Source organism: Cervus elaphus, chromosome X, assembly GCF_910594005.1.
Source record: "Cervus elaphus chromosome X, mCerEla1.1, whole genome shotgun sequence".
NCBI classification, from domain to species: domain Eukaryota; kingdom Metazoa; phylum Chordata; class Mammalia; order Artiodactyla; family Cervidae; genus Cervus; species Cervus elaphus.
The window spans coordinates 86,239,694-86,252,578 of record NC_057848.1 but is presented as its reverse complement, the minus strand read 5'-3'; positions in this window follow the sequence as shown (position 1 = coordinate 86,252,578).

The following is a 12,885-nucleotide window of genomic DNA, read 5'->3' as shown; positions in this document are numbered from 1 at the left end:
TTTCTGGAGGGTTTTTATCATAAATGGATGTTGAATTTTGTCAAAGGCTTTCTCTGCATCTATTGAGAGAATCATATGGTTTTTATCTTTCAATTTGTTAATGTGGTGTATTACATTGATTGACTTGCAGATATTGAAGAATCCTTGCATCCCTGGGATAAAGCATACTTGGTCATGTTGTATGATCTTTTTAATATGTTGTTGGATTCTGTTTGCTAGAATTTAGTTATGGATTTTTGCATCTATGTTCATCAGTGGTATTGGCCTGTAGTTTTCTTTTTTTGTGGCATCTTTGTCTGATTTTGGTATTAGGGTGATGGTGGCCTCCTAGAATAAGTTAGGAAGTTTACCTTCCTCTGCAATTTTCTGGAAGAGTTTGAGTAGGATAGGTGTTAGCTCTTCTCTAAATTTTTGGTAGAATTCAGCTGTGAAGCCATCTTGTCCTGGGCTTTTGTTTGGAAGATTCCTGATTACAGTCAATTTCCATGCTTGTGATGGGTCTGTTAAGGTTTTCTATTTCTTCCTGGTTCAGTTTTGGAAAGTTAAACTTTTCTAAGAATTCATGCATTTCTTCCAAGTTTCCATTTTATTGGCATATAGATGCTGATAGTAGTCTCTTATGATCCTCTGTATTTCTGTATTGTCTGTTGTGATTTTCCCATTTTCATTTCTAATTCTGTTGATTTGATTCTTCCCCCATTTGTTTTTTGGTGAGTGACTAATGGTATATCTATTTTATTTATCTTCTCAAAGAACCAGCTTTTAGCTTTGCTGATTTTTGCTATGGTCTCCTTTGTTTCTTTTTCATTTATTTCTGCCCGAATTTTTATGATTTCTTTCCTTCTACTAACCCTGGGGTTCTTCATTTCTTCTTTTTTTTAGTTGCTTTAGGTGTAGATTTAGGTTATTTATTTGATTTTTCACTTGTTTCTTGAGGTAAGCTTGTATTGCTATGAACCTTCCTCTTAGCACTGCTTTTACAGTGTCCCATAGGTTTTGGCTTGTTGTGTTTTCATTTTCATTCATTTCTATACATATTTTGATTTCTTTTTTGATTTCCTCTGTGATTTGTTGGTTATTCAGAAGTGTGTTGTTTAGCCTCCATATGTTTGTATTTTTAATAGTTTTTTTCCCTTCCTGTAGTTGACATCTAATCTTACTGCACTGTGATCATAAAAGATGCTTGAGATGATTTCAATTTTTTTGAACTTACCAAGGCTAGATTTATGGCCCAGGATGTGATCTATCCTGGAGAAGGTTCCATGTGCACTTGAGGAAGAGGTGAAATTCATTGTTTTGCGGTGAAATGTCCTATAGATATCAATTAGGTCTAACTGGTCCATTGTATGATTTAAAGTTTGTGTTTCTTTGCTAATTTTCTGTTTAGTTGATCTGTCCTTAGGTGTGAGTGGGATATTAAAGTCTCCCACTATTATTGTGTTATTGTTAATTTCCCCTTTTATACTCGTTAGCATTTGCCTTACATATTGTGGTGCTCCTATGTTGGGTGCATATATATTTATAATTGTTATGTCTTCTTCTTAGATTGATCCTTTGATCATTATGTAGTGTCCTTCTTTGTCTCTTTTCACGGCCTTTACTTCAAAGTCTATTTTATCTGATATGAGTATTGCTACTCCTGCTTTCTTTTGGTCTCCATTTGTGTGAAATATCTTTTTCCAGCCCTTCACTTTCAGTCTGTATGTGTCCCTTGTTTTGAGATGGGTCTCTTGTAGACAGCATATGTAGGGGTCTTGCTTTTGTGTGAATTCAGCCAGTCTTTGTCTTTTGGTTGGGGCATTCAACCCATTTACATTTAAGGTAATTATTGATAAGTATGATCCCATTGCCATTCACTTGTTTTGGGTTCGAGTCTATACACTTTTTCTGTGTTTCCTGTCTAGGGAAGATCTTTTAGCATTTGTTGAAGAGCTAGTTTGGTGGTGCTGAATTCTCTCAGCTTTTGCTTGTCTGTAAAGCTTTTGATTTGTCTTTCATATTTCAATGAGATCCTTGCTGGGTACAGAAATTGATTTTAACTAGAACCATTGCATTTCCATGTGGTGCAGGACTAACTTAGTACTCATTAACTTTTGCTGTACATGTTTCACTTGCAAGGTGCTTTCTTTCCAGACTCAATAGTCTATTAGAGTGTAGTGAAAAGGGATCGTCAGAGACAAAAATCTCAAGCTGCCTCTAAAAGAGCCATATTTTACCACTGCTCCACATTCATTGAGTAAACCTCACATATCTTTCATTGTTAATGAGCCCAAATCTCCAAGGGCTTCTACTCGTCCCCATGGGGAAGTTAGACACTTGTGGAAGCTGTATCAACTTACAGACCACAGGGTGCCATTTGGCAAATTACAGCTTCCATGTTCTGGGAGCCAAGAGAAAAATAATATATTTTCCTAGACTGTCAAAGTTCTTCTCACATGTAATTGGGAAAAGCAATTAAAATTCTGAGTAAAACTTACATATACTATTTGGATATACTGAGTTAAACAGGCAAAATTATATTGCTGTCTTGGAAATTAGTGGATAAAATATTCACTGCTTTCTCTGAGCGCTAAAGCTAGGGCAGGTAATTGCATTTTATTGCTAAAGTGTCAGGAAGAAACATTTTTTTTATCCTAAAGTTGGAAGTTTGCATGGGAACAACATTACCTACAGCAAAGCCACAGTTTCATCCACAGAGTCCATCATCAACATTTCTCCAGTCCATCATGTTCCCCTGGTTACATAGTGCATGTTATGTGGTATCCTACAAAGACAGATGACAATGGCCTGCATGGGTAATATGCTATCTGAGTCAATCATTTTGTAAGGGGCATATACATATCAGAAGAACTTACAGAAACTATTAAGTCAGTTAGCAAATTAGAAGAATAGGCCATTATACCTAAATTGATTTTTCTCTTCTTTCTTTTCCTTCCCTTCAATTGTCTATAAGCATATTCTTTGTGATTATACATCACTACAGACTGACAACCATTGAGTAACCAAAGCAATTTCACCACCAAATCCGTCATCTGGAACATTATCACCACGTTTGACATATTGGAGCAATGGATACAGAAAGCATTAAATAAAATGGTGTTGCTCTAAAGAAAGGCTAAATTTATTTATTTTTAAGAAAGACTAGATTTATTTTGAAGAGAAAAAATATACAGCTAAGAATAATACATTTTCCCATCCCTTCTGCTTTGAGGGTTTGACCCTCAAATGTTTTTGTTTGTTTGATTATTTGTCAATGACCCTTATATGACTGCAGAAGGCTGTGAGTATCACTACTAGTTAGGATGGATTTGCTACTACTACATTTCACATCTATAATCTATTAATTATGCTTTCCTAACTCATTATCTTATTGGAGAGGTGGATAAATAGCATTCCTCTAGAGCCCGGCTATTCTTCAGAGTTACTTGTGTAGTTCATATTCTAACTCCTGTTCTGTAGGTTTTGAGATTACTCTTCCTATTCTAGTTACTATTGTTTTGTAGCAAATCACTTCAAAATATCAGGTTGAAAATCTCAACAATTACGTTATTACCTCTGATAGTTTCTGTGGGTCAGGAAGTCAGGAAGGATTTATCTGGGAGATTCTAGCTTGGACTTTTTCATGTAATTGCAACCAGACAGTGGCTAGAGCCAGAGAGTGGTGGGCTGGAGCAGAGGATGTTGGCCAGGCATCTCTCTCTCTCTTCTAGCAATTTTAGTACTTCTCCACATGGAGAGTTAACCTAGGCTGATTTGGGTTTCCTAACAGTATGGCAGGCTTGGAGCTGTTAGACTGCTTTGCAGAATGTCTAATGATTCAGCAATCCCACTCCTGGGTATATATTAAAAAAAAAACAAAAGCACTAATTTGGAAAGATACATGCATGCTGATATTCATAGCAATATTATTTACAATTGCCAAGACGTGGATGCAATCCAAGTGTCCATCAACAGATGACTAGATAAAGAAGATGGAATACTACTCAGCCATTAAAAAAGAATGAAATTTTGCCATATGCAACAACATGGATGGACTTGGAGAGCATTATGCTAAGTGAAATAAGTCAGACAGAGAAAGACAAATACTGTATGAGATCACTTATATGTGAAATCTAAAAAATACAATAAACTAGTGAAGCAGATTCACAGATAAAAGGACTAGTGGTTACCAGTGGGGAGAGGGAAGTGTCAAGGGACAATATAGGCATGCGAGAAAAAAAAAAGATTACTATGAGATCATATGAAATCATGTGTGTGAAACTTTTGAAAATTGTTAAGTGCCGTACAACTTGAAGAAACTTGTTCTATTGATCTATATTTCTGTCTTTGTGCCAGTACCATACTGTCTTGATGACTGGAGCCACTGTATCTTGGACAGGGAGGAAAGAACTAGAAAAGGTGCCTGGAGAGAGAAGCCTGCTACAAAAGATGTGAGGTACTGACAAAGGGAGAAGAAGGCAGGGTATTCAAGAGAAGTTTCATATGTCTTATCATCTTATCCCTGACAAGCCCTGTTTATGCAACCTCGTCATTGTACAGCTAAGATATTTTCATCAGGACAAACTTTCACATAATGAGATTCCACCTGCCTCATTAACAAATTAATCAAAGCATTCAAGAGCCACACACACAAGGCCCACAAGGCCCACAAGCTTGTCTCCAACAAAGGGCAATCTGTATTGAACTTGAAAAAAAAAATAGGATTCAATATCTGTGCCAAGGCCAAATTATCTCAAATTAGTAACCAAGAAAATAAATGTACAAGTAAATGGCAGAAAGGGGATCACAGTAGTCTATTTCTATAGGGGAGTGGATTAATAAGTGTCCACAAATGGGCTCTAACTACCTGGATGAGTAGGGGCAGTATTTTCTGTCCTTTATATTTCTAGTTTTGTGGTTGTTGCCCTTCAAAGGAATACTCACATTGTTGAAATAATAAAGAAAAAAAACTTACAAAGTCTCAGTTTAGGTATGCTGCCACCGGGTGGCGGTAATATGGCACAAACCTATAGTCCAAGCAATAAGGCACAAATTCTAAACATGTGTTTTAGGAAAAAGATTAGCACACTATATCCATAATCTATTGAAAAAAAAAAGTACTTTTTAAATAACAAAAAAATCTTTGCTTAAATCTATAAAAAGATATTTTGGCTTTTAAGATTTCCTTTTGTTTTAGTTTTGTCTTTTAAAAGAAATATACGCCTATGTACAATTTGGTGTCAGTTTTACTAATCTTTAATTTTATGATCTTATTCTGAATTACATTGAAAAAGTCATCCTGTGGGTTTGGCCCCACTGCCAGGAGGCTAAAGTGGAGGTCAAATTGACCAGGGTACTTCTACCTCAAGTACTTTGTCTTTTAGTAGGCAGCCAATTCACCTTGCCTGGCTAGTCTGAAATAAGTTTCTTCTATTTCTCCACCTTATAAAAGCCCTACTTCAATAGAATGGGAAAGCCTAGAGATCTCTTCAAGAAAATTAGAGATACCAAGGGAACTTTTCATGCAAAGATGGACTCAATAAAGGACAGAAATGGTATGGACCTTACAAAAGCAGAAGATATTAAGAAGAGGTGGCAAGAATACACAGAAGAACTATACAAAAAAGGTCTTCATAACCTAGATAATCACGATGGTGTGATCACTCACACTCACCTAGAGCCAGACATCCTGGAATGTGAAGTCAAGTGGGCCTTAGGAAGCATCACTATGAACAAAGCTAGTGGAGGTGATGGAACTGCAGTTGAGCTATATCAAATCCAAAAAGATGATGCTGTGAAAGTGTTGCACTCAATAGGCCAGCAAATTTGGAAAACTCAGCAATGGCCACAGGACTGGAAAAGGTCAGTTTTCATTCCAGTCCCTAAGAAAGGCAATGCCAAAGAATGCTCAAACTACCGCACAATTGCACTCATCTCATATGCCAGCAAAGTAATGCTCAAAGTTCTCCAAGCCAGGCTTCAACAACCATGAATTTCCAGATGTTCAAGTTGGTTTTAGAAAAGGTGGGGAACCAGAGATCAAATTGCCAACATCCACTGGATCATCGAAAAAGCAAGAGAGTTCCAGAAAAACATCTACTTCTGCCTCATTGACTATGCCAAAGCCTTTGACTGTGTGGATCACAATAAACTGTGGAAAATTCTGAAAGAGATGGGAATACCAGACCACCTGACCTGCCTCTTGAGAAACCTGTATGCGGGTCAAGAAGCAACAGTTAGAACTGGACATGGAACAACAGACTGGTTCCAAATAGGAAAAGGAGTACATCAAGGCTGTATATTGTCACTGTGCTTATTTAACTTATATGCAGAGTACATCATGAGAAACGCTGGGCTGGGTGAAGCACAAGCGAGAATCAAGATTGCCAGGAGAAATATCAACATCTTCAGATATGCAGATGACACCTCCTTTATGGCAGAAAGTGAAGAACTAAAGAGCCTCTTGATGAAAGTGAAAGAGGAGAGTGAAAAAGTTGACTTAAAGCTCAACATTCAGAAAACTAAGATCATGGCATCCGGTCCCATCACTTCATGGCAAATAGATGGGGAAACAGTGGAAACAGTGACATAATTTATTTTTTTGGTCTCCAAAATCACTGCAGATGGTGACTGCAGCCATGAAATAAAGACGCTTACTACTTGGAAGAGAAGTTATGAGCAACCTAGAGAGCATATTAAAACGCAGAGATGTTACTTTGCCAACAAATGTCCATCTAGTCAAGGCTATGGTTTTTCCAGTAGTCATGTATGGATGTCAGAGTTGGACTATAAAGAAAGCTGAGTGCCAAAGAATTGATGCCTTTGAACTGTGGTGTTGGAGAAGATTCTTGAGAGTCCCTTGGACTGCAGTGAGATCCAACCAGTCCATCCTAAAGGAAATCAATCCTGATTGTTCATTGGAAGGACTGATGTTGAAACTGAAACTCCAATACTTTGGCCACCTGATGCGAAGAACTGACTCTTTTGAAAAGACCCTGATGTTGGGAAAGATTGAAGGTGGTAGGAGAAGGGGACAACAGAGGATGAGATGGTTGGATGGCATCACCGACTCAATGGACATGAGTTTGAGTCAACCCCGGGAGTTGGTGATGGGCAGGGAGGCCTAGCATGCTGCAGTCCATGGGGTCGCAAAGAGTCGGATACGACTGAGTGACTGAACTGAACTGAACCCAAAGAAGAGAAAGTCATCTTGCTATTTGGAGCAACAGCTTGTCCTCTTTACCATGTTATTTGCTATATTTCCCCAGTAACATTTATTTTCTCTTTCTCTTCCTCTCTCTCGATGGGAAAAGAAGGGAGAAATACATTATATATGTTATAAAAATATATATGTAAGTTAGAATTTATAAAATAAGATTGTATTTCCACCTATTTAATAGTCTATTTAACTGCTTTGATTAAAACTTCATGGTGGGACGAATTGAGAGAACAGCATGGAAACATACACATTACCATATGTAAAATAGATAGCAAGTGGGAATTTGCTCTCTGACACAGGGAGCTCAACCCAGTGCTCTGTGACAACCAAGAGGGGTGAGGTGGGGAGGGAGATGGGAGGGGAGTTCAGGAGGAAGGGAACATATATATACCTGTGGCTGATTCATGTTGATGTATGGCAGAAGCCAACACAATATTGTAAAGCAATTATCCTCCAATTAAAACAAAAAAACAACAAACTACAGGTTCCTTGATTTACAGAAAAGTTCTCTCATTTTGCTTTTAGCTATTCAGCATAATGCTTTTAGCTATTTTTTTTTTTTTCAGGATAGTGGCCAGGATGATGTTTTCAAAACTGAATTTTTAAAAGGCCAGTATTTCATGCATAAAACACAGCATTACACATTAAAAAATGGATTGGCAGAAAAAAATTATATTATCTGCTGTGTCTAAGACTTATGGTTGGAGTATGTGAGGTTAATAGCATCCTCATCACTATCCATCATTCTCTGTTATTTCTTAAGCAATTAGTACCCACCAGGTTCCATGTTAGGTGCTGCCTGCTTTTGTTACAACAGAACTCAGCCCAAGATATCCTGTTGTTCACAATGCCCTGTCAGCCACAACCTTCTTCGTGTTTCAGACTTCATGCAGTGTACTTTCACTACAGCGTTCCATGACTGAGAACAGATGTTATTATAAAGATCCCCCAAAGGCGAATCAGAAGAATCAGTCTTTATACTGTAGTGTATAGTGGCACATTCAGGATTCTAAAATTGGCCATGGGAAGTTCTGTTTGGGGTGAATCAAACTTATCTGGAGCCTTGGTTTCATGGCCCTTTTTTTTTTTTTTTATTTTACCATTTTTCTGTATATGTTGTATAGGCAATTTATGTAAAATGCCCCTCTTTCTTCATGTGACATTTGTCTCAAAGACCATTTCTCACTGTGGCATAACATAGTGACCAGCATGATAGTGTGATGTACATCTGTTTGGGTACTGATCTGAACACCGTGGACCTTTTGCAGAGAGTTTATCCCAAAGCAATGGCTTTTGCCATCAGACATTTATCTGTTCTTCCTGGGTAGCTCTGCAAGAGATGATACTATCATGATAAAGAAAATATATCCATAAGTTTCAGCACAAGTCACTTACCAGGATGACAGGTGTTATCTGGGCCTTGTTCTCTGTCTTTGGGGGTTTTGATGATCAGACCAAAGCAAAGGGAAGCTTGAGAAATTCAAATGAACAATTGCTACAGAATTTCCTGCTTGAACCACAGTTTTTCAATCATCAACCTTTGGAATCTTAGTTCTTTTTTTTTGTCACCAAAAAGTATTGTAGTATGGAGAGTTATATTCAATTTTTAAAAGTATTTTAAAAAATGATCACAGATCTTATGAGTTACAATCTTTGAATGTCAACTTAGGCTATTGCTGAAAAGAAGATAAGCAATAGAATTCAAGAATCTAGTCAGAATCAGTTCTAGCAAATGTACACTTTACCAACCCTCAACACTACCCACCTCCAACTCTTGGTATGACTACATAGAGATGGGGATAAAATTGCACATATAACTAAACTTTTGAAAAATTTCCTACATATCAGTTCACTTGTGGGAACCAACGTCTTTAATAGGTCCATGAACATGACAGCAAAGTCACACCTATTGTTGACTCTGACATTAAGAGCTAAATAGAATAGCCAAAGAGTATCAATTGCATAATGAATTATGTTGGAAATATTGTTGTGAATTCTCTGAGTCTTACATGGACTAACAACTCTTTTGAATTAAGTACAATATTGTACCTCTAGGGTTAGCATAACATATACAATTTCTTTCAAAATAGACTACCATTACTGCAGATGATTTTGGATATTCCATGAAAAGTAGTTTACTTCTGCCTGAGGTTAGAGCTTTATCTACTGATTGTTAAGACCTGTTGGACTTCATATGGTTGATTTCTGGGGCTCTTGATGAACACTCTTTCCTACACTCTCTGACAACTCCAATAATTTTAGGCAAATAGTGGCAGTACTAGTTCATGTTTTTCATCTTGAAGTTTAGGTTGTATGTAAGAAGATGGGACTCAGCTTCGTGTTTAATTATACTCTTTACTTAAGCAACCAACCTAATATCCACAATATCAAAGCATAGTGTCAAATCACAAACTGGACTCATTTTAATGTATTATAGATTACATCAGAGATCTAGCCAGTAGAGTTTATGGGTAAGGAATCAAACAGACCATTGTAGAATGAGAAAATAAGAATTCTGTGGCTTTAGGGACAAAAAGATTTGGAACTATAGAAGACACATGGGGTAAGATTCAAAGACATATATGGCTCTTAACAGATTTATTCCTTCCACAGTCTGAAGTAGGCAAGGAAAAGAAAAAAGATCCAATCCAACATCACAGTACCTGAGGGCAGGTGTAGTACTTGAGGGTTGTTAAGGTAGAGCTTGTTGGTGACATTTTGAAAATTATTTAAGATACAAATAAATTAAAATTGAAGTAACTTCAAAAGAATGCAATTAGAGCAACATTAACTTTTGTCCTTGCTTTCCCTCTCTCAATCTAAAGTGTTTTATTTTAATACAGACAAAAATTCAATGCAATATGAGAATCACTTAATTCTATCTAGTATCATTTATTACACAGAGGATTTCGCTACATTTCCTTATCCAGGAGTTATTGTCTCACTGTGTACCACCACTACACAGTAGATAGGATGGCAGATGTTACCATGGCAGCTTGGGATTTGCAGAAATTTCTCACAAAAGAGAAAAATGGGTTAGAGATTCAGGGAAGGAGGTGTTTCATATACTATTTGTACCTGAAAAATCAATGATGTTCCACAAAAACACAAAAAGAATGGCAAGTAGGATTTCAAATTTAAAATGTCAGATTGCAAAAAATATAGCCTTTGATATCTCCTAAAAGCTAAAGGGATATTTTAAAAGGCATAAACATCCCCTGGAGAAAGGAAAGGCTACCCACTTCAGTATTCTAGCCTAGAGAATTCCATGGACTATACCCATGGGGTCGCAAAGAGTCGGCACAACTGAGCGACTTTCACTTTCTTTCTCTTACTACGGTCAAAAGTAAACATGAATGGTTCCCAGAGCAGTAAATTTTGAGAAGCTGGAAAGCTTATGAGTAAGTAATACTTGATCTAGAAACCCCAAGAAAACCTAATCCTAAACTGACAATGGAAAAAGAGAAGCAATGAACTTGCATTGTCAAATTTTACATTAAAAAACAGATCTAATAAATCCCCTTTTCTTCTCCATGTACTGGAGAACCAGTCTTTCCATACCTTGACAGGAGATTAAGAATTTATATTCTGTAGAGGGTAAAACAGAGGCTCTGGGCAGGGGTCACCAGTCACACTTGATGGTTGCATACTATACCGAAAACAGAAGCATTAGTTAAATATTGAGATCCCCAGTGCTCTCTTGCCACTCATTTCTCATGACATAATTATCCAGGAAGCAAATCTGAAGTGTTTTTTGGTGAATCTAACCAACATAACAGGAAGACCTAAAAATACGGAAATGAAGGCTTCTCTAAAGAAATAACTCAGCCAGAATACCATAGAATGAAACATGCAGGCTCAGAGTTTATAGCTGGCTTTTCAATTTCTCATCCTTCAACATAAACAGAGAGCAAATGACGACTAGAGATTTGAGGAAAGTCTCATATGAATGACAAAGACCAAAACAACAAACAAACACATATACAAAAGTTGAACAAAAGGAACTGGGGAGGAATAGTCTATGCAGTTGAGATATATGATATAAAGAAAAGATCCATGAAACAATAACAAATCTTAAACACATATCCCATTTATAGATTAAGAAAGGTATCTCAGAAATTTAAAAACATAGCAAAAATGAAAACAATGAAAAGAGTAGGATGCTTTAAAGACAATGTCACTAGAAATCTTTAGAATGTAGGGTAAAAAGACAAAGTGATAGGAAAGGGAGAGAAAGGATAAGTGGAATTAGAGAATCACATGAACTTGGGCAAACTCTGAGAGATGATGAGGGGCAGGGAGGCCTGGCATGCTGTAGTACATGGGGTCACAGAGTCAGACACAACTGGGTGACTGAAACAATATAAGAAGTCCAACTTTAAAATATTAATGAGTTTCAGAAAAATAACAGAGAAAATGTGGTGAAGAAAATCAAAGTAATTATTAAAAAAAAATCCCATTTCCAAAGACATCAGTCCACAGATACTTAGGACAAAGAGAAGATCCTACTTGCTTTCAGAGAGAATAAACTGGATTTAGAATGGCAAAAATTTTCTCAGTTGCAATATTGGAAACCAGAAGGCAACAGAACAAACTTTCAATATGTTACAAAGAAAATATTTTCAACCTGGAATGCTATACACAACCAAACAAATGTGAAAACACATTTTCAAACTTGAAAAATCTCAAAAAATACCTCTCTTTCCCATGTACACTTTTCCAGAAAATAACTGGGACATATCTTCTAACAAAATGGAGGAATAAACCAAGAAGGGGGAAGGCTGGTAATAAAAGTTACATGGGTTCCAACTTAGAAGAGAGGGGTAGGGAATTCCCAGAATGATGGTGACAGGCAGACTCAGCACACTCTATACTCTAAAGGCCATAGGCGATCAAAACATGTATACTATCAAGGGCAAAACAGATCACCAGCCCAGGCTGGATGCTTGAGACAAGTGCTCGGGGCTGGTGCACTGGGAAGACCCAAAGGGATTGGGTGGAGAGGGAGGTGGGAGGGGGGATCGGGATGGGGAATACATGTAAATCCATGGCTGATTCATGTCCATGTATGGCAAAAACCACTACAATATTGTAAAGTAATTAGCCTCCAACTAATAAAAATAAATGGAAAAAAAAAATAAAGGCCATATTGCCAAGAACATGAAATTAATAGAAAACTTGATGCATCCAAATGTATTAAAGGAGATTTTTACATGGGAAGGAATATATATATATATATATATATATATATATAAAAGCTAAGGGGGAAAAAAGATAACTATTAACTATAAAGTTTGATTTAATCAAATGATGTAATTAGGGAAGGATGGGAAGATAAGAAGAGAGTATGCGTCTATGTCTGTGAGAGGCTGAGTATGATGAAAGAGTTAAGTCTAATTTTCAACAGCAGGATGTTACTAGATTACATCAAAACCCAAAATCTAACAAAGAACCAATATAGTCATATCATTTAGACCTGCAACGTCCAACAAAATAGGTACTGTCCATATGTGGATATGGAGCACCTGAGGTATGGCTAGACCAATTGAGGAATTGAATTTCTAAACTGATTTAATTTTTATCAATTAAAGTTTAAAGATCTCAAACTCAATTCAGTTATTAGAAAGCTTCTAAGTGTATCTGGAATAACATGGGTATGTGAGTTTCCTTTTTCAAACTATAGGGAG